The sequence below is a fragment of the Pelodiscus sinensis genome, chromosome Z (genome assembly GCF_052426305.1).
Source record: "Pelodiscus sinensis isolate ZL-2025 chromosome Z, ASM5242630v1, whole genome shotgun sequence".
Lineage (NCBI taxonomy): Eukaryota > Metazoa > Chordata > Testudines > Trionychidae > Pelodiscus > Pelodiscus sinensis.
The window spans coordinates 33972326-33993485 of record NC_143085.1 but is presented as its reverse complement, the minus strand read 5'-3'; the positions used below and the strand labels follow the sequence as shown (position 1 = coordinate 33993485).

The following is a 21160-nucleotide window of genomic DNA, read 5'->3' as shown; positions in this document are numbered from 1 at the left end:
GTCCCACCAGTCGGTGCTGATGTCCAAACTCCAGAGTGGCCGGTATACGGTGGGGTGCTGATGAGACAGGGTTGCCAGGGCCCCCCTGGTGAGGGCGTCCAAGGCAATCTCTGCCTCCTGGTCCATGAACAGCAGGGCACCGGCCTGCAGCACGAGCTGCAGCCAGCGGAACAGCCCCAAGAGGGGCCCGACCAGGCACATGGCCACCCGTGGCTCCATAGTAGACAGAGCAGGGCAGAAAAAAAAACCGCAGGGAAAAGCTGTTGGGGGCCAAAGGGTGGTGTCCCCAAAAGTCAAAGGGCACCCACAGACCTGCGAAGGGTGCCAGTCCCTGGCAGAGGCCCCAAGGCACGGGAGCAGGAGACCAACGGCTGCCCAGCGAGACCCCTTTAAGCACGTGTCTGAACGGCGCTCTGGCCCCGCCCCCGGAAAGGGCTGGTGGCCTTTGCCCTCTTCAAAATGGCTCCGGGCTTTTGCTTTTCCGGAAAAGCGCTTCGTTATGACAATAACGCCGGGGCCAATGTAGACGCGCTTTTCCGGAAAAACTGAAAACGGAATAGTATTCCGTTTTAAGCATTTCCGGAAAATCATGCCAGTGTAGACGTAGCCTATGATTTCATGATCACTTTCACCCAAGCTGCCTTCCACTTTCAAATTCTCAACCAGTTCCTCCCTATTTGTTAAAATCTAATCTAGAACAACTTCCCCCCTAGTAGATTTTTCAACCTTCTGAAATAAAAAGTTGTCTCCAATGCAGTCCAAGAATTTATTGGATAATCTGTGCCCTGCTGTGTGAGTTCCCCAACAGATGTCTGGAGAGCTGAAATCCCTCTTCACCACCAAATCCTGCACTTTGGATGATTTTGTTAGTTGTTTAAAAAAAGTCTCATTCACCTCTTCCGCCTGCATAGGTGGCCTGTAGTAGACCCCAAGCATGACATCACCCTTGTTTTTTACCCCTTTAGCCTAACCCAAAGACTCTCAACAACTCTGTCTTCTACGTCCATCTCCACCTCAGTCCAAGGCTATGTCTAGACTGCAAGCCTCTTTCAAAAGAGGCTTTTTCGAAAGTATCTTTCGAAAAAGCCTCTTTCGAAAAAGAGCGTCTAGACTGCAAGCAGTACTTTCGAAAAAGCAAGCCGCTTTTTCGAAAGAAAACAGCGAGTGAGTCTGGATGTTCTCTTTCTAAAAAGCCCTGTTGGCATTCAAGAACGCATTTTTTCGAAAGAGCACTTTCGAAAAAAGGTGTTCTTCCTCGTGAAATGAGGTTTACCACCGTCGAAAGAAAAGCCGCATTCTTTCGATTTAATTTCGAAAGAACGCGGCTGCAGTCTAGACGCAGGTGACGTTTTTTCGAAAAAAGGCTACTTTTTTCGAAACCCCCCCTGAGTCTGGACACAGCCCAAGTGTATACATTTTTAATATATAAAGCAATATCTCCTCCCTTTTTTCCTTGCCTATCCTTCCTGAGTAAGCTGTATCCTTCTATACCAATATTCCAGTTATGTGTATTATCCCATCAACTCTCTGTGATACCAATGATGTCATAGTTGTGTTTATTTATTATCACTTCAAGTTCTTCCTTCTTTCTGTCTTTGTGTTTTTAAAAATCTCCAGACACTGGAGGGGAGGGAGGGGGGAGGTAGAGAGGATAGTTTTTTGATACAGTGAAATAAAACACTTTCCTGTAGGTCCTTCATGCATTCAAGCTGATCCTTACTATTGTCTGGGCATCTGATTTTGCCTTCCCTGACGCCGATAGCCCCCCTCTTCCAGACTTCAACAACACAATGTTCCCTCACCCCCAAGGAGGAAATCCTGACCCCACTGAAGTCAATGAAACTCTTGCCACTGACTTCCACGTGGCCAGCATGTCTCCCAGTGGCTTTACGTGAAATGTGTATTATTTTGTCATTGAAGAATCACAAAGTGGCAGAACTAATGACAGATGTGTCCTGATTTGACTATATCCCTGCTATGGGCAGAACCTTCTCGACCTAGGTGTTACAGAGAAGGGACTGTTTGTTCATATGCTCCACTATGCTTTATGTTTCTAGTGATGAGAAATACAACTGGGGACTGCCATGACTGAGTAAGAAAGGCCTTCTAGAAATTGGGACATTATATGTTATTACGGTCAATGCATTTGAGTGAGGTCTGCAGGAGGATTTAAATGTAATTTTATCTCCCAACCACTTCCTCGTCTTGTTTTTAGAAAACATCCTCTGGTTAGGAACAAGGTACTTTTTTCCCTTATATGGAGTAAATTAGACAAGCTTATGTGTAAATCTGAAATTATCACCTAGAGATTTGGTCTGTAATTCTGAGAAGCTAGGGCTACAGAATCTGTAGCTCTGCAACACAGGAAATAGAGGGTGATCACAGTCTCGAGGAGCATGAACAATGTGTTCACCAAGGATTATGCACTATTTAAGGGTGCATGGTAAATGCCATTGGTGTTTTGCTGATGTAGCTTGGGGTCTTTGTTCTGCTTTGGATTAAAGATGAGCAAGTGATGGAGCAGCCTATCAGATCCCCTGACTGTCTGGATCCTTGACCTAAAGTTCCTGAAGCCAAAACCACTGCTGTGATTTTGGGTCCAGCTCAGAACAATCATTAGAGAAGTCCTGCAAGAGCAGGAAAAACTGTGCAAAGCTCAGGGGAGTGTGTGATTGGATCATGCTATGGTGGTGAGAACATCAGCTCCCTTTTGGACATTACCCATAAAATGCACCTGAAGATCATACAAGGAAAAAGGATTAAACTCAGTCCAGTGCTCCCTGTAGCATCCGATCACAAACAGCTGTTTGTCAGAATTTGCCACCCTCCAACCCAAACTTGGGACCTACCTTGGCTTGACAACCTAAACTAGGAGCCCCAGGCTTAGCCCAATGTGGCTTTGCACCCCACTTCCTCTTTGACCCAGCCCCCAAGTAACTTCACTGTAATCATGGCGTGGGTAGCCGGGTACAAATGCTTCCACTGAACAAAAACACCTTGGAACAGGCCACTTCTGATGCTTGCTTGTTCACATCTCAGGCTAGTGACTGGATGATGTAATGAGGTTTATGAGTCTGTTGTTGGTCCTTAAACTCAGGCACTTTAATGATACTAATAATCTAGCCTGTTTCACCTGTCACTCTTGATGAGCTTCTCGAAAGAGGCCAGCACCATTCTCTCCATTCCACAGGTGGGGAAATGTGGCACAGAGAGGAGAAATGGCTTGCCCAAAAGGCCAATGGCCAAGCCAGGAATAGGACTCAGGTGTCTTAAGCCCAAGCCCAGGGCTCTGGTCCTGAGACAGCCTTACCTCTGGAGATCCCAACAAAGGTGACTCAGCTGGGGGTGTCATTACACTGGCTGGAGAACAGCTGCTGCCTTTGCCTTGGTGGGAGGTCATTTTATTCTGTGCCCTGCTTCAGATTCACCAATGAGCGGATGCAGCTGGGCAGAGCTCAACTCCGCTTCCTTTTTATGGCCCTAAAGTACATTTTCCAGATCACATCAGAAGAGGGAATATTCCCCCCCCCCCATAATCCTCTTCCTTACCCCGTCCCTCCCCCACATAATAAAAAGCAGTGAAATAAAAACCAGCTGGACAGAGAAGATTGAATGACTGGGGCGGGGAGGTCACCAGAGGCAGCCAGGCAGCAGACAGAGTCTGCCTGCCCTGGCTTGCAATGCCCTCTGCATTCCTTGTCGCTAACCAACCTACTTCACTGCCAACCACTGTCAGGGTGGGGGGGGGCCGATGTTGATGCCCCACATTTGGCAGAGGGGCATCTCGGCTTGCTAAGCATAAGCCTCATTTGGAATATGGAGACACAGAGCTGTGACCAACTGTGTTTGGTAAGGAAAGAGCCTGGTTTAAGTGATATCGAAGTGTCTCACTTTTCCCTTTGCTCTCAAAGGGATCCTTTGCCTTCACATACAGGCCAAGCTGTCATGGGTGGATAATCCTCCCCATGTTTTTCACACGAGGGTCACTGTGGTCTGTTCCCCAAGCCCTTGGTGAGGCCCTAGAGGGCCCTGGGAATGCCAGTTACTCCCAACATGGGGCAGGCTGTTGCTCAGCCTCTGCAATTGTGAGGAGGGTGTCATTTTCTCCCCCAAAGAAGGAAGTAATGTGGGCTGTGGTTGGGAGGGGCAAAGAGAGTGAGTGCTCTTGTGTCACTCTGGGACTGGATGAGAAGGGAACTTTCCATACTTGTGTAACAGGCTGCTGGGGAGACCCAAAGCTTTGCGTCACCAGGCTGAACTTCCACCTCAGCAAGAATGAGCTTTGCTGGTGCTTAGACAGTGTGTCAGCTCCTGAGTCACATGGTCCACCTCTCACCAACAGGTCACCATTAGTGACCTGCAACTCCTGGAGCTCATGTTCTGCAATTCAAAGCCCCCGCCCCTGTGCATTTCCAGCAGGTACTATGTTGGCTGCATTGCTGAGTCAGTACGTAACCACTTATCCATTCAACTGGAGTAAATACACCTTCCCCTTCAAGCACAGCACAGAGCTGGCTTGTGGGAAAAGTGAGACACTTTGATATCACTTAAACCAGGCTCTTACATTACCAAACACAGTAGATCACAGCTTTGGGAATCCAAGCAAGGTATTGGGGCCTGGGTGTATCGAGAGGAGAGGGTTAGTGGGGAGGCTTTTCTTTGTCATGTGCTCACCCTTGTTGGTGTGTCAGGGAGAAGAACCCACAAGGGATTGTCAGCCCACAGGATCATGGACAAACAGGATTATGGATTCGCTTCAACACAGAGTCAATTTGGGATAGTTGCTTTTATTAATTTCTCTACATCATTACTATTACAGGATTAATACTGCCAAATGGTTACACAGCCACTGCAAAGTGACACATCAATAAGCACAGGCAGAGCAATGCATAAAAGAGTAACAGGCACTTAGAAATGCTTTCTTCCTTTCAGTCTGCAGGAAGTTCCATTTCTGTCACTTAGCACCAGGGCCACAGTGAACATGGTTCCAGCTGAGGGAAATCCGAGCACCCTCAAGGTTGGGGTCCCAGGCAAAATTCACCAGGGGTGGGACTCCCAGTGATCTTATACCTTATCTGTTTACCGAGTGTACGTGCACTGGCTCAATGCCACTCTTAGCATTCCCACGGAGCCGAGAACCAAGGTCAAGTTATTTATCCCATACTCCATTCTCAGCTAGGAAACATAGGGCGGCAGCTGATGAAGGATATCTGATAAAGAACACCTGGTGTTTTGCTGGCAAGGTTCATAGCTGGGCTAGAGGAATAGAAATGTAATCCCTGCAGGTCTACATATGGCTTACATTAAAGGGACCTGGGGAGCAGAGCTGTGTGTGGCCTCAGACTGGCATAGCAAATGTCCTTCTTTCAAGATTTATCTGTGTTTGTAAACCTCGGCCCTGTTCACTCAGGGTATGTCTACACTACCCCCTTGTTCAAACTGGGGGGGGTAATGTAGTCATACGGAGTTGCAAATGAAGCCCGGGATTTGAATTTCCCGGGCTTCATTTGCATAAAGCCAGCCGGCACCATTTTTAAATGCCGGCTAGGTCGGACCCCGTGCCATGCGGCTACACGCGGCACGGACTAGCTAGTTCGGATTAGGCTTCCTAATCCGAACTAGCTGTACACCTCGTTCCATGAGGCATGAGAAAGGCAATAATGATGTACAAGGGCATGGCATAGCTTCCATATGAGGAGAGACAACACAGACTGGGGTTGCTTGGCATAGAAAAGAGTTGACTAAGGAGTGATTTGTTGAAGGTCTGTAAAATCATGAGTGGGGTGAAGAAAGTGACTAAGGAAGTGCTGGCTGTCCTTTCCCACATACAAAACCCTGGGGGTCATCCAATGAAATGAATAAGCAACAGGTTTAATAAAAAAAAAGTTATTTTTCATATAACACACAACTAATCTGGGGAACACACTGCTGTGGGATGTGGTGATGGCTGAAAAAGATGCTAGGTTCATAAAAGAACTAGATAAGTTCATGGAGGACAGGGATGCAATCCCATGCTAAGGACTACCCTAAACTTCTGACGGACAGAAGCCAGGCCTGGAAGGCTGGTGGACCATTCCATAACTGCTCTGTTTGGTACATTCCCCCTGCATTCTGGAACGGACCCCAGAATGCAGATCTTACAAGATGTTTTCATCTAGTCTTGTTGAGAGCGATGTCCACAATCTCACAACAGGATACACCACAGCACCTAGTTTAAATCTTGATATATTTTTTTTAAATAGAGACCACCACATCCTATTGCTAAATAAGACTCCTTCCTTTGCAGTATTGAGTGGTTCTGACAGAGAGAGGGTAGTGGTACGCCTTACAAGAGCTACTTCACATCCCCTTTTTTTTCTTTGCCTGGCATTTTTTTTAGAAAGGAGAAGCACTGACTTTGCTAAGAATCTATCGGCTGCGTGTACAGAAATTATAAAAAACATCAGGCAAACTGTAACCTTCAGTGTTAAGATATGCCAAAGAAATATAATCCGGACACAACTTTGTATGTGGATTCAGAACTCTGAGGCTACCACATTGCTCACACTCCAGCAAGGTAAATGTATAGATTATAATCTAGATTCCTTTCTGATTATTCACTGGATTCCTTCTATCATTGGCTCACTTGAATAGTAAAAGAGATCTAGGAGATAACAAAATACAACTGTTAAATCCTGGGAAATGCATTTTGTGTAGAAGCTGTTTTATAGCACTGGCTGTAAAATCTGGGAACTTGACTGTCTTTGGTCATGAGATATTTTGGAAGGCTACTGTTAACATAGGAATAGGGCAGAGAACCAGCAGTATCTTCTGGATGGAATGCAGTTGTGAAAGTTTTGAAGCTCCAAAGGGATGGCTGGGAAATTTAACCAGCATTAGGCAGGAGTTGGCACTGCAGTGATTGTTTAGGAATGTCAGAGGGGTGTTTTTCCCAGGGTGATTGTGAGAATGCTTATAATCTTTCTGCTTGTGCAGGAAACAGCTAGTTTGCTCACCTTGAAGTTTCTTGTGGAATTTCTAAAGCAGGGCATAGAAGATTTATTCTTTAGAATGAAATCTTCCCAGAGAAGCTAGCGTGAAATAGTTATTCTTTTTGATAGCACTATTGCATTTTTACTGGGGATGGGATGTCAGATTTTGTTAAAGCAAAGCCAGATTGGAACATACTGTAGATCAAGAGTCAAGCCCTCAAAATCTCCAGAGCTTTGAGAGCATCCCACAAGGTTTATTTTCATTTTTGCAAGTGGTCTTGTGAGTTCTTTTGAAACTTGTCAGTCTCTTGGGCCGTGTCCAGACTCAGGGGTTTTTTCGGGAAAAGTAGCCTTTTCCCGAAAAAACTTCCCCTGCGTCCAGACTCAAGCCGCGTTCTTTCGAAATTATTTCGAAAGAACGCGGCTTTTCTTTCGATGGCGGTAAACCTCATTTCACGAGGAAGAACGCCTTCTTTCGAAAGTTCCTCTTTCGAAAGAAGGCATTCTTCAATGTAAAGAGGCCGTCTTTGAAAGAGAGCATCCAGACTCGCTGGGTGCTCTCTTTCGAAAAAGTGGATTTCTCTTTCGAAAGATCCGCGTGCAGTCTAGACGCGATCTTTCGAAAGAGGCTCTTTCGAAAGATGCTTTCGAAAGAGCCTCTTTTGAAAGAAGCCTGCAGTCTAGACATAGCCTCGGGTGAGAGCCTAAATTCATGAGCTCTTCTGCTCATGTGCTGGCAAAAGTAGCTCAGACTGTGCTTTGTTTCAGCTGCAGGGTGCTCAGCTGAACTGGATCACTACAGCTGGTGAGATTCGTCCATCATTGCTCTGAACTCTGGTCTTGGGATCTCAGTTCTCTCTTAGCTCCCTGTGCTTTCTATTGAAAGCCCAGTCATTTGCCCTGCTGGGGAAGAGGGCTGGCATGGCTCCACAGGGAGACTTGTAAACACCCAGTTCTTTGCACTGCATTGGAGCTGGATAAGCCCTGGCTAGATAACAGCCAGCAGCTATTTTGACCCCAAAGGGACTCCAAATTTCACCTATAGCTTTGAGAATTGCACTGTTCCTCACTGGCCAGATCTGCAGGTGAGTTTGCGGGGGGAGGAGGGGCTGCTATATCCCTCACTCCTCTCCCTGCACCTGTGATGGGAACTGTCTTTTAGTGGAGCACAGAAGGAGCCACCGCTGCATTGCCTGGACAGCTGGGGGGCAACTGTCCCCCCATCTTTATGTTGAATGATTGGCGAGGGAAGAGGCTACTTATGCCCTCCTGAGTCAGAGACAGGCTGGCCCTTCAGTGACACTATTTGCCCAGGGAGACAGAGGGCAGGCATTGATGTACCACCCTCCAGTACTGTTGGTACCAACTGCAGGAGGGTGGGGAGGAAAGAGAACAGTGGAGCTTTTCTTGTCGTGGTTTGGCAACATGAGGCCGCCCAGAGCAGTTGAAGGGGCTGCATGCAGCTGTGAGCTGTGCATAGCTCTAGATTGTTCCTGGAGGGCCCAGCTGTCATGGGAATTTTCCACCTTGATGAATGAGCCCCTGGGAGCTAAACTGAGTGACAGCTGCAGGAATCATCCCCAAGCAGGCAAAAACCCACTCAGGATAAAAAGGCCAGTTCTTTTTCCCACCTCTCTTTCCTGCAATCAGGCAGTGATGCCTGGGCACGACTGAATTCCTTCCAGCCACCCCTCACCAATCTCCTGCCCGTCTGACTGGCTGTGCACAGTTTCTTCAAGGAACAGAATGGGTTCAGATGGTCAGCTGAGCAATTGGATGTGGGCAGCAAAATGGAAGCAGTCTCTGTGCTGGTGCCATTGCTTGCTAGCCTCCCTGGAAGAGCTAGCAGGCCTGCACAGGGGCTGAGGCATGGGGGTGGAAGTGGGGACTTGCAGGTAGACAGGGAAAGAAAGGGCCATGAAAATACAATTGTGCCCTCCCTTGCATGAAACAATGACTCACTTTGGCATCTACATTGAATTAGCCCCGACCCCAGGCTGGCTCTGGCTTGTTCCTGCTTCCAGGTGGCATGCAGGGTCTGCGCTAGCACATCCAATTTGGAGAGCTGGCCCCTGATCACCCAGCCTTTTACACTCTCTTTGCACTGAGTAAATGATGAGGCAGGATACGGGATGGTGGAAAATCTGGCACTTCCTCCTGAACTGTGGGGCCCATCTTCTGATTCTGGGTCCTGACTTCATTTCCTCCAAATGCTGTCGTGAATGTCATGGATTTATTCAGCACTTGGGTTTTGCTGGAGCGTTGTGGGCCACAAACAAGTGCCCGCGGTGCTCTAGCGCAATCCCGCCAAAGGCAGCCTTGCAAAAGAATCTCTTCAGTGCGCCATGCACAACAGCTGGACGGGATCTCAGTGAGTGGCTACTACAGAACCACCTCGGTGATGCCAGCTCTGTATCGAGAGGGCTGTCTATGGGGGGTGCAGCCTGAGACACCAGTCAGACCTGGGGGCTGCATCTAGACTGGCAAGTTTTTCTGCAAAAGCAGCTGCTTTTGCGGAAAAACTTGCCAGCTGTCTACACTGGCTGCTTGAATTTCCGCAAGAGCACTGACGATCTCATGTAAGATTGACAGTGTTCTTGCGGAAATGCTATGTTACTCCCATTCAGTCAAAAGCCCTCTTGCGCAAATGTTTTTGCGCAAAAGGTCCAGTGTAGACAACGCGGTATTGTTTTGCGCAAAAAAGTCCCGATGGCGAAAATGGCGATCGGGGCTTTCTTGCGCAAAACCGCGTCTAGATTGGCACGGACGCTTTTCCGCAAAAAGTGCTTTTGTGCAAAAGCATCTGTGCCAATCTAGGCGCTCTTTTCCGCAAATGCTTTTAAGGGAAAAACTTTTCCATTAAAAGCATTTGCGGAAAATCATGCCAGTCTGGACGTAGCTGGGGAGTTCGTCTGAACTTAAAGCAGGGGTGGGGAACCTGTTTTAGGTTGGGGGCTGCTGACCCACAGAAAAATCAGTCAGGGACCACACAAGCGAGATGCAAAAGACCAAACCAAACACCTCATTGACGTGGCCCCCAGCTGAGAAGGGGGAAAGGTGCTCCCCACATTCCTCTCACACACCAGAGCCTAGGGAGACCAAGGATAGTTGGGTTTGTGTGCTCCAGTCCTGCGGGGGAGACAGTGGGGAGGGAGGGAAGGGGAGACTGAAGCATCATCATGGGCTTCCCAATGCTGGGGGGATCCCTGAGCTTCATGGGCTGGATTTAGGCAAGCTGGGGGGCTGCATCTGGCCCCAGGGCCTTAGGTTCCCCACCCCTGGCTTAAAGGGCTTTGAAATGGGAAAGGAACAAGCAATGGCTGAATTGTAAGAGTTCTGAGTTGGATCCGCTGCTAACAATGGGCTGCCTCCCCTGACCTGTTGGACTGAGGGTTTCAGAGCAGGATCAAGGGCTTTTGTGGCAACTTCTCCATGTGGCCTGCTCAGAATGGCCCTCGCAGTGGCTCTTTGTTTCCTAGCGATGCCGATGGTGCTGCACAACTAACAGAAGCAGGATGGCCCTGGTTCTCAAGACACTAAAGCATGTCCCTGATTTCAGGCCCGGGTTCAGACTCAATGGGAGTTTTGCCATGATGTTAGCAGGAACAGGATCAAGCTCTCAAAACATGTGAGTGGCCTCAGCTCATTGACTTCAGAGGGACAATTGAGCTTCAGGCACATGCATAAGTATCTCGCTGAATCGGGTCTGGGGGCCTCCTCCTGAGTGCTTGGTGTATTGCAGTGCCACTTGCCTCAGTTTCCCCTACCTCTTTTAGCCCGTTCCAGATGGAGCAGCACCTGGCTCCTCCAACCAGACCACTTCGCAGCATCCTGTCCCTTTTGGGGTCACAGAGTCCTTTATCCAAGCACAGCACAAGTGAATCCAGGCCCGCTAGTGGCAAGGGAGACAACGAGGGCAATTGCTCTAGGGCTTGGTGGTTCAAAGAAGCCCAGGGCTCCAGCTGCCACAACAGCCGAAGCAGCAGGGCAGCCCAGTCTCTGGGCCCTTTAAATCACAGTTGTAGAGCCACACCGTGCACTCTGGGCAGAGCTAGGGGCTAAGGGAAGGTGCCAAGCCACGCTCCAGGCAGAGTTGAAGGCTGGCAGGCTCTAGGTTTCTGGCAGGCTCCAGCTGGTTCAAGATACCAGAGACAGGACACTTCCCCTAGTCTCTCCCCAAATGAGCTCACCCAGCTCTTCCTAGAGCCAGGCCTTGCTCTCCCTCAGTGAAGCTTTACTTCTAATTCGGCCTGGGCCACTCTCCAGCCAGACCCAGGCTGTCTAGTTGGCCTCCCAAGCTCAAATTGCCCTTCACACCTGGGAGGTAATCACTCCATCCCAGGTCCCAAAGGGTTAACCTGATTTTCTCAACACTCTCAGGCGGCAGAGTTCAGTTTTGGTTATTTGGTCGAATGGGTTTAGTCTCACTGAACTATTTGATTGCATCTGATATTTACTGCAGCCTTATTTACTTTTTGGAGAAAGTAACTAAGGAAGTGTTATTTATTCCTTCTCATAATGCAAGAACTATGGGTCATCACATGAAATTAATAGGTTGCAGGTTTAAAACAAACCAAAGGAAGGACTTCTTCAGACAATGTTCAGTTCACCAGTGGAACTCCTTGCCAGAGGATATTGTGAAGGCCAAGACTATAACTGGGTTCAAAAAAGAACTAGATACATTCATGGAGTAATAGGAGTAAATAACACTTCCTATTAGCCAGAATTGACAGGGAGGGTGTCCCTTGCCTCTGTTTTGTCGGAAGCTCAAAATGAGCATCAGGAATTGGATCACTTAATGGTTCCCTGTTCTGTTCATTCCCTCTGGGGCACCTGGCATGGGCCACTGTCATAAGACAGGATGCTGGGGTAGGGGGAAGTATGACTGTTCCTATGTTCTTATGATACATGTGCTGGTGTTATCAGTCACAGAGCACTATAAGTGGACAAAGCAGCTGACAATAAAACAAGTCCAGAGCTAAAACCCTGCTGCAGAGCAGCCAGAGGAGTAGGTAAAAGGCAGCCCCAGACAGAGACCTGAGCTGGCGAATGGGGCCAGTAGTGTTTCAAGAGATGGTGAACCCCCTAGACGGCTGTGAGCAGGAGCAATTAGTTTCTTCTCACTCTAAATCACTGTCCATTATGCCATGTGGCCATACTCCCAAGCATCAGGCAGTGGCTACTGGATGTGAAATGATACTGGACTGATTGGGCCAGCAGCTGTAGTCAGTACAGTGATGTTGAGGTCTTTATGACGTTCAGGGACAAAACCCATTAACCTCTAATAGGAGCGATCAGTAGGAGTTTATTTCTGTCTCAATTGGACTCCGTTAGCTCTGTCACCATGCAGAGAGCTGGTCTCCACCTGAGATGACTCCTGTGACTCTGTGTTTTCTAAGCACTGAAGCCTGCTTGCTTTCTACACACCCCACACAAGCTCTCACCAATTGCTATCTATGAGTTGACTGTGTGGTGCAGGGTTTGAGGCTGATGTTAGGTGCATTAGTGAGGGTAGCTGAGTGGCCAGAGCAGGAGTGACTTTGCCCTATGTGCATTGCTACATCCTAATTGCAACAAATAGTACTGGTGTTTGAAAGCAGGGTGGGGACACACATTTTTTTTTTTTTTTTTTTTTTTTGGTACTGAGAGCGGGTCTGAAAGCAGCACGTTGGAAGTACAAGAGGGAAAAGAGAGTTGTATTGGCTGCAGAATGTCAGGAGAGCCTATCAGGAACAACTCTAGTGTTTCACCCTTTCAGCCTATGGAAGGTCAGAAACAGAAGCAGAAATTGCTTCTTCCCCTGCCACCCCAAAACTCCCAATAATTTTCCTTTATTTTAAAATTTAATCTGCCAAATGAATATGAAGGACAAGGAAGCAAGATGAGAGAATTATGCCTCTATTCAATAGTTACTTTTATTGAGCCGAATGCTTAGCATGAAGTTGATAGGCCAAATGTAGGGTTCTTTGCTCAGGATATGTCCCACCAGAAATGTGCTCTTTGAACATGCAGTGTGATCAGGCCACCCAACCAGGAGGGGAAGGAGGTAAAGGAGGCAGTTGCCCCTGGGCCCAGCAAATCAAAGGAGCCAGCAGCATCGGCATCAGGAGCTCTGAGCCCTTTGATTGCTGACAGAGCAGCACACGGTGCACTCCATGTGATTCTAAGGGCTGGGTGTGCACCGTGCTACATCGAAGGCTGTCTGCCCTAGCCCTGCCTCTTTCAGCCTAGGACCCTCCCTTTGGAACCCCCCCTCACCTTACGCGGAACCTCCCACATCCCTCCGCAGGCTGTCAACTCCCCCAAATGTGATTCTACCAATCATGTCTGCAAGGCTACACTAGGCAGATGACAGGTGTTTGAAAGGGCTGCCATTCATAAGGCAAGTGGGAATCCTAGGCTTGGAAAACGTTGCAAAGTACAGAGTAAATACGAGAACACAGAAAGAGCAGCTGCTTATGCACATTAGGATGAGAGAACCGAAAGCCCTCCAGGAAGTATGGTGCTGAGGTTAGTGTGCTGGGCTGTTCACTGTGTGTGTCAGGCAGATCACTTATGCCTGGTGCTTCTGTTTCTCTAGCTGTGAGATTTAGATCATGATATTTCCCAAGCGTTAGAAAGCCTCTGGAGATTTGTGGATGGAAAGCAGGGGGCAAACATTCTTCCTCCACCTTTTTAGACTGACACACCTGTGAAGTGTGGTATCCCTCTCATTGTGGGGTTTGCACTAGGCCTACAACCAGCTCTGCAAACTTGACCCATTTCTGTGATGGAACCTGCACGCCGGCTTTTTAAAGGATTTGAACTCTTCAGCCCCTGTCTAGAGAGTCCTGAGAGTAAAGTGAGGAGCCAGACTGAAGTCCAGAGTCCAAAGTCCAAGGGATAATCTGATCCAAAGGCTTGGTTCTGGCCCAATTCTGTGCAAAATTTATTTTTCATTTCTCTGTTGGTACAGTGCTGGGCTCTGCCTGAAAGGCAAAGACCATGTAATAAAGTAACCATGATCATGCTATTTTCAGCCTAATTGAAACCACCTTCCCACCATCCACAGAGAAAGCACAGAGTATAACAGCCTACAATCACTCTGAGAACAAAATGGCTGCCTTCAGGAAGAAAGTGCACTACCTGGAAAGCTTAGCAGTCTCATAGACTTCCTTATGTGATCACATCCAGACACCCACTCTCCACTGTCCATTGAGTGGTGTCAGTTGGTTTGGTTGCCAGCTACCATTTCCGAAATGCCCCTTATCAGTTACGATCTGTCTAAAACATCTTTTGAGGCATATTTCTTTTGCCCTCCTTGAGTCCAGCTCCCACCTGTTGGTTCACCACACAGCTGTGGTTTCAATAGATGCTGTTCCCAGAATCTAGGGTGTCCATCTGGGTTGTATCTCCATCAGCACAGTATGGCAAGGAGAGGAGACCCTAAACCTGCTAACTGGGCCACCAATCACAATGCAAGAAGGGCTGGGAGAAGCGGTCTCATTCTCGTGTTTTGGCCTCCTCCTTCCTTAGAGTATGTCCATAGGTTTTCTGTGGCAGGGGCCTGAATGGTCACAATGCACAGAGACAACACAAGGGGTGCTGGGATATTCCAGGATGAATCGATTGCACACCAGAGATCCCAGAATTCCCTTTGGCAAAGATTGCCACAGCTTGGTGATGGACAAGCCATCACTGTCATTGGTCAGATATGGCACCAGCAGCCAAATCCGCCAGCCATGTTTTGTGTGTGTGTGTGTGGTGAGCACTGGCACAGGTGAACTGCCAGAGCTCCCACAGGTGCCTGCATTACTCATCCTTCTGCCACACCGAAGTCACCTGGGAGTTTAAACACTAGTTTCTCTTGTTGAGCGCTGGAGTCTGTCTCCAGGGCAGAGGTGGTATGTGTGGTATCCAGGGGGTACCCCGCAGCATCACAGCATAGAAAGATAGAAAATATGGCAAAAGACCAGCTTGGCTTAACAAGGAGATCTTGCATGATCTCAAAATAAAAAAGGAGTCATATAAAAAATGGAAACTAGGACAAATAACAAAGGATGAATATAGGCAAGCAACACGGGAATGCAGGGGCAAGATTAGAAAGGCAAAGGCACAAAATGAGATCAAACTAGCTACAGGCATAAAGGGAAACAAGAAGACCTTTTATAAATACATTAAAAGCAAGAGGAAGACCAAGGACAGGGTATGTCCACTGCTTAGTGAGGAGGGAGAAGCAGTAACAGGAAACTTGGAAATGGCAGAGATGCTCAATGACTTCTTTGTTTCGGTCTTCACCGAGAAGTCTGGAGGTGTGCCTAACGTAGTGAATACAAGCAGAGAGAGGGTAAGTTTAGAAGATAGGATACACAAAGAACAAGTTAAAAATCACTTAGGAAAGTTAGATGTCAGCAAGTCACCAGGTCCTGATGAAATGCATCCCAGGATACTCAAGGAGCTGATAGAGGAGGTATCTGAGCCTTTAGCTATGATTTTTGAAAAATCATGGCAGACAGGGGAGATTCCAGAAGACTGGAAAAGGGCATATATTGTGCCCATCTATAAAAAGGGGAATAAAAACAACCCAGGAAACTACAGACCGGTCAGTTTAACGTCTGTCACAGGGAAGATAATGGAGCAGGTAATTAAGGAAATCATATGCAAACACTTGGAAGGTAATAAAGTGATAGGGAATAGCCAGCATGGGTTTGTGAAGAACAAGTCATGCCAAACTAATCTGATAGCTTTCTTTGATAGGATAACGAGCCTTGTGGATAAGGGAGAAGCGGTGGATGTCATATACCTAGACTTTAGTAAGGCATTTGATACGGTCTCGCATGATATTCTTATTGATAAACTAGGCAAATATAACTTAGATAGGGCCACGATAAGGTGGGTGCATAATTGGCTGGATAAGCATAGTCAGAGAGTTGTTGTTAACGGTGCTAAATCCTGCTGGAAAGGGATAACAAGTGGAGTTCCGCAAGGGTCTGTTTTGGGACCCGTACTGTTCAATATCTTCATCAATGATGTAGATATTGGGATAGAGAGTACGCTTATTAAGTTTGCAGATGATACCAAACTGGGTGGGGTTGCAACTTCTTTGGAGGATAGAGACATAATTCAAAATGACCTTAGCAAGTTAGAGAAATGGTCAGAGGTAAACAGGATGAGGTTTAATAAAGAGAAATGCAAAGTGCTCCACTTAGGAAGGAACAATCAGTTCCATACATACAAGATGGGAAGCGACTGTCTAGGAAGGAGCATGGCGGAAAGGGATCTAGGGGTCATAGTGGACCACAAGTTGAATATGAGTCAACAGTGTGATGCTGTTGCAAAAAAAGCAAATATGATTCTAGGTTGTATCAACAGGTGTGTTGTAAGCAAAACTCGTGAAGTCATTCTGCCACTCTACTCTGCACTAGTTAGGCCTCAGCTGGAGTACTGTGTCCAATTCTGGGTGCCACATTTCAAGAAAGATGTGAAGAAATTGGAAAGGGTACAGAGAAGAGCGACAAGAATGATTAAAGGTTTAGAGAACATGACCTATGAAGCCAGGCTTCATGAACTGGGCTTGTTTAGTTTGGAAAAAAGAAGATTAAGGGGGGACATGATAGCGGTTTTCAAATATCTAAAAGGGTGTCACAAGGAGGAAGGAGAAAATTTGTTCCTCTTGGTTACTGAGGACAGGACAAGGAGTAATGGGCTTAAAGTGCAGCAGGGGAGGTTTAGATTGGACATTAAGAAAAAATTCCTAACTGTCAGGGTGGTCAAATATTGGAATAAATTGCCAAGGGAGGTGGTGGAATCTCCCTCTCTGGAGATATTTAAGAACAGGTTAGATAGACATCTGTCAGGGATGGTGTAGACGGAGCTTGGTCCTGCCTTGAGGGTGGGGGGCTGGACTCGATGACCTCTCGAGGTCCCTTCCAGTCCTATGATTCTATGATAGGGCAGAGGTTGAATGTGCCTGTGATCTGACCTGTGTTTGAGGTTGAACAGCAGGGCTTTTTCCTTGCAGCATGCAAGCTCCACTGAGAGGGGACTGTATACTCCATCTGTGCACCTGGCAGTGGGAAGCACAGCTCGCCGACTGGTGTGCAGCCAGAGTAGTTAAAAACAACAACCAAACCCAACATCTCTTCAGCTGGCAGCTGGGAGCGTGTGTAGGATCGGGAAGCACGCAGCGGCTGTTGGCTGAGGCTGCATTGGAAGGGAGGCTGGGGCGGACTGGTTTTCCCTTTGCTAGCAAGTGTTCCAGGGCAGAGACATATGGAGATTTAAAGCATCCCACATCGGAGCCGGGTGCAGCGTCAGGATCCGCTCTACCTAGGCAAACAGAGTGAGTCCTGCTCTCCCACCTCTCTCGGGAATCAGCTACTCTGGGGGGTGCAATGGAATTTAGTCAGAGGGGAAAGTAAGCGGTTGCACCCTAGAGCACAGCTACTGCAAAAGCTGGCTGAGCTGTGGCAAAAGCCAGCAGGGGGCTATTTAAAGAGCTGGCAGGGACCCAGGTTGCTATAAGACAATACTTTCAAGTTACTTTCACCACTGGATTTAGTGTTGATGCTCACCAAGGCCCAATTGCTAGCTCAGAACTGACTGTGTTGCCAGCAGAGCAATCTAATTACTGGTTGGGTTCAGCCGGCAAGGGGGCCAAGAAAGGGTGGGTCTCTTTCCAGCTGTTGTGTGGGCCAGCCCAGCAGCCAGACCAGGAGAGAAGACATGGAGCTGCCTTTAGTTGGAGTCCCCTCTGGGTCCCTGGAGCCCTGGAGAAGAGGGGAAGAAACAGGCGCAGGAAGAGACTGGCGAGTGGCTCAGCAATGCTGAGAGGGCTGCGCAGAGGCCTGGGAAAGAAAACCACAGCCTCAAAAGAAGTGTTAGTCTCACACTTCTACAGCTTAAATGGGAAAGAGGGAGCCATGCAGGGGGTATCCTTCTTTTGCCAGGCAGCGGTGGCCGCCAGGGGGCAGAGGAGCACCTGCAGGTACCGCTTCTGCTCAGCCAGCCAGCACGCCCCTTGGACTTGGGCAAGTTCCCCGGTGCCCGTTAGAGGAGTAGGCCCCTTCTGGGGGAGGCATTCGGAGAGTGGTGGTTGGAGGGGAGCCTGGGAGGCAGAAGCCCAGGGCTTTCTCCTGGGTCCTGACATTGACTTGCTATGTGAGGTTGGGTGTGTTGCGAGAACCACAGGTCCGATAATGCATATCTAAGGGGGGAAGGACAGAACCAGGTGGACCGTTTTATCAGATAAAAAATATTTATTTATAGCAATGATGAATTTATAGTATTTATTCTGAGATTTTTAATAGACCGTGTTAATAATGAATTTACAGTATTTATTATATTCTATGATTTCTAGTTAAACGTGTCAGAGTTATAAGGATGGGAATGGTGAGGAGAATAGTCTCTATTCTAAAAATATCCAGCTACACTAATTAATAAGAGTGATAAGTACAAACTCTATGTACTACCAAAAACAACTACAACACTAAGCTTATACAACAAAGAAAATAAAATCATACATACCAACTTACACAGCACACGGAACATTTCAAAGATTTGTAAACATTTCAAAGGTTGCAAAGGTTATGCCCGAGAGTTGGGGGAAGTGGCTGGTCGGTTGATCAGGCTGGCAGCGCTTTGAAGTATACGAGAAGGCACACGCACGGTGATACCTGTGTTGCGAAGACCTCGAGTGAACTGTGCGATGGGTATTTATCCCCAAATCTACACTTCGCTTTCCCGTGCTTGCATATTACCATATTCGGCCCAACGGTCACCAAGTGGGGGGGTCTGTGTCCCAGGGATTGGGCCGAAACTGAGCAGGTTTCATGCGACCAGATGAGCCCCACAGTTCTCAAGCCAAGGTGACGGGTGGGAGAGTCTGAGGCTGTTTTCCCCTTTTCACACCTTCCCTTTTTCTAAAGGCAATGGTATGCAGGAAGGGTGCGGCCAGTTTCTCCCAAGGAGTACTGCAGCCCACGATAGCAAGAGCGGCCTGACCAAACTTTTTACTGGGGGGGGGGGAGGGAGTTTTTTTTTCTAACAGGGTGGATCTCGGCATCTCTGCTTCCTCATCTGTAGAAGGGGCTGGTGACACTCCCCTTCCCCCCATTTGTAAAGCGAGCTGAGGTGCTTTGATGAAAGGGCGGGTTCAAAGTGCAGTTATTTGGCTGGCCCAAAGTGCTCCATCCTCTTCTGTCTTTCCCTACGCGTTGTTCCCTGTTGCTAGGCGACAAGCAAGGGGTGGGGAGACAAACCAGCATAATGTCCTCAGAGTGACACTGAGAGATCAGGGAGCCTAAAGCAACGAGGGGTAACTTGGGCAAGTGAGCAGGCCGTATGAGTGGCCCTCCCTCATCTCAGGGGGCCGCAAAGTTGTCGTAACCAAGACAAACTCCTAGGACAGGGTAGTTCTGCTATCTGCACTTACATGCCTAGAATTTGCAGGGTGTGCCCATGGAACCGTAGCAGCACTTACGTTGGATGCAGAAGGTGCGCCTGGCTCTCGGAGTCAATGTTATATGCATGTCCCTAGCCCTGCCCCTTCTGCACAGGCCCTCACCCCCATGAGAGCCAAGCCCTGCCCTCCAGCACCACAGGGAGGGCAGGCAGCGTGCAGCCCCAGCTCTCTGGCCCTGGAGCACAGGGAGGGCGGATGTTAGGGACAGCAAAACTCTGCCCCCAGAACAGCGGCAGCAGGCAAGCTGGGGGCAGAATCTTGGTGGGGCCAGGCTGGCGGGTTGGGAAGGCAATATCTTCCTCCGCCTAAGATACCCGCCTACCTGGTTGTGTGCAATCAGCACACACCTCACTTCATGTGTCCTTGCTTTAGAGGTGTGTGTCACTTTTGTAATACTGGTAGTATAAGAATTACACAGCTGGGAGCCAGCAGAATCTGGTAACCCTGAGCGTGGGCAACTATAAACACGTCCTGTGGGCCACATGAAGAACCCTGAAGGGCCGTAGGTTGCCCATCACTGCCCTAAACTCTCCATGAACTGCAATACCCTGGAGCCAGATTCCTTCCCATCGCTCTCAGCTCTTTCATCAGCCTGGCCCCTCTTGACACCTGCCCCCTCTTCTGCTCCGTGGCCCCATGATGTCCTGCCCTTTATCTATCTGGTTTGCATTACTTAGAAGTGGTTGTGTTCCCTGACACTTGTTTGCAGCCTTCTGTGGGCCACAACCCCCAGACTGAGAGCTAACTAATGTGATTAGCCCCTAATCCAGTGATCAAGTCTGTGTGTGCAAATCCAGCTGATGGGTCGGAGCCTTGGATTTGATGGTGGTGAGGAGATTAAACCCCATTTAAACTCCATAGGCTCAGCCAGCCTCAAAGAACCAGAGTTTAAATAACCTGCAACCCCTCATAGAGTTCAGGTTCCTCAAACCATGGCAATCCCACAGGCTTTGAAATGCATCCAAAGTTGTTCCAGAAGCAGTCTCAGCCTCAGTATACAAGCCAGATGCTGCAGCACAAGCACTGTTGAGTCATTTAGGAAATTATGGAGAGAGAGGTCTGCCCCAGGGAACTGGATGATCCAGACTGTCTGATTGCATTTGCCTCTCCTCTCACCTCTCTGGGGAGTGCGAAGCACTCATAGCTCAGTGAAAGATGTGGTTAAGAGGTGATGTAAAGACTGCCCACTCCTGTGAAAGGTGTGGTCCTAGGGGCATTTTCATTCACAACCCTACGCTCCTTAATTTTTCATTCCCTGATCTTACAGGTCTTTGAAAACTGCTTCTGAGCTTCTCTAATGATCTTAAAGATCAAAGTCAGTTTCTAAAATGGGAGAATTTCTGTTTCAAGCTTTGAATCATTCACCAGAGCATTGGGCCTAATAATCCTTGTGAAGCATCCAAATTGCTCAGGTCTCATTTTCATACTTGCTATTGGTAATAACTGCACTCAGGATGAGGGACTGAAACACAGAACGCTGATGTCCATGTGCCCAAGTGGCCCCAGTTAAAGAGTGGCTTTTTTAAAAAGCCTCCCCTAAATACTGTACATGCCCCAGACCGGCTCTTGTGACAGAGGCCGGTAGGAAACATTCCCTGTCTTTCAATCCTTTGCTTTCAATCTCCTACGTGTTCTGCAGGGAGGCCCCAGAGAACCATGGCATTGCATGCAGCACTGGCATGGAATATGAAACAAGCCGTGTGGGGCGCTGAGCCTGGCTGAAGCCAGAGCTGCAGAGCTTAATTCA

The 21160-nt window shown here is 48.2% G+C and overlaps 1 protein-coding gene across 7 annotated transcripts in view; it reads left to right on the top strand.

Moving 5' to 3' along the window:
* CMKLR1 (chemerin chemokine-like receptor 1) overlaps positions 1-21160 on the top strand; it is a 66951-nt gene that overhangs the window by 18355 nt on the left and 27436 nt on the right. For 2 of the 7 annotated variants that reach the window (XM_075898764.2, XM_075898765.2), the window contains exon 1: positions 6238-6556. The exons of 2 other annotated variants lie outside the window; for them this stretch is intronic. The gene's annotated coding sequence lies outside the window, so the exon portion shown is untranslated. 3 more of the 7 variants (XM_075898768.2, XR_016348326.1, XM_075898770.2) reach the window with 3 other exon arrangements.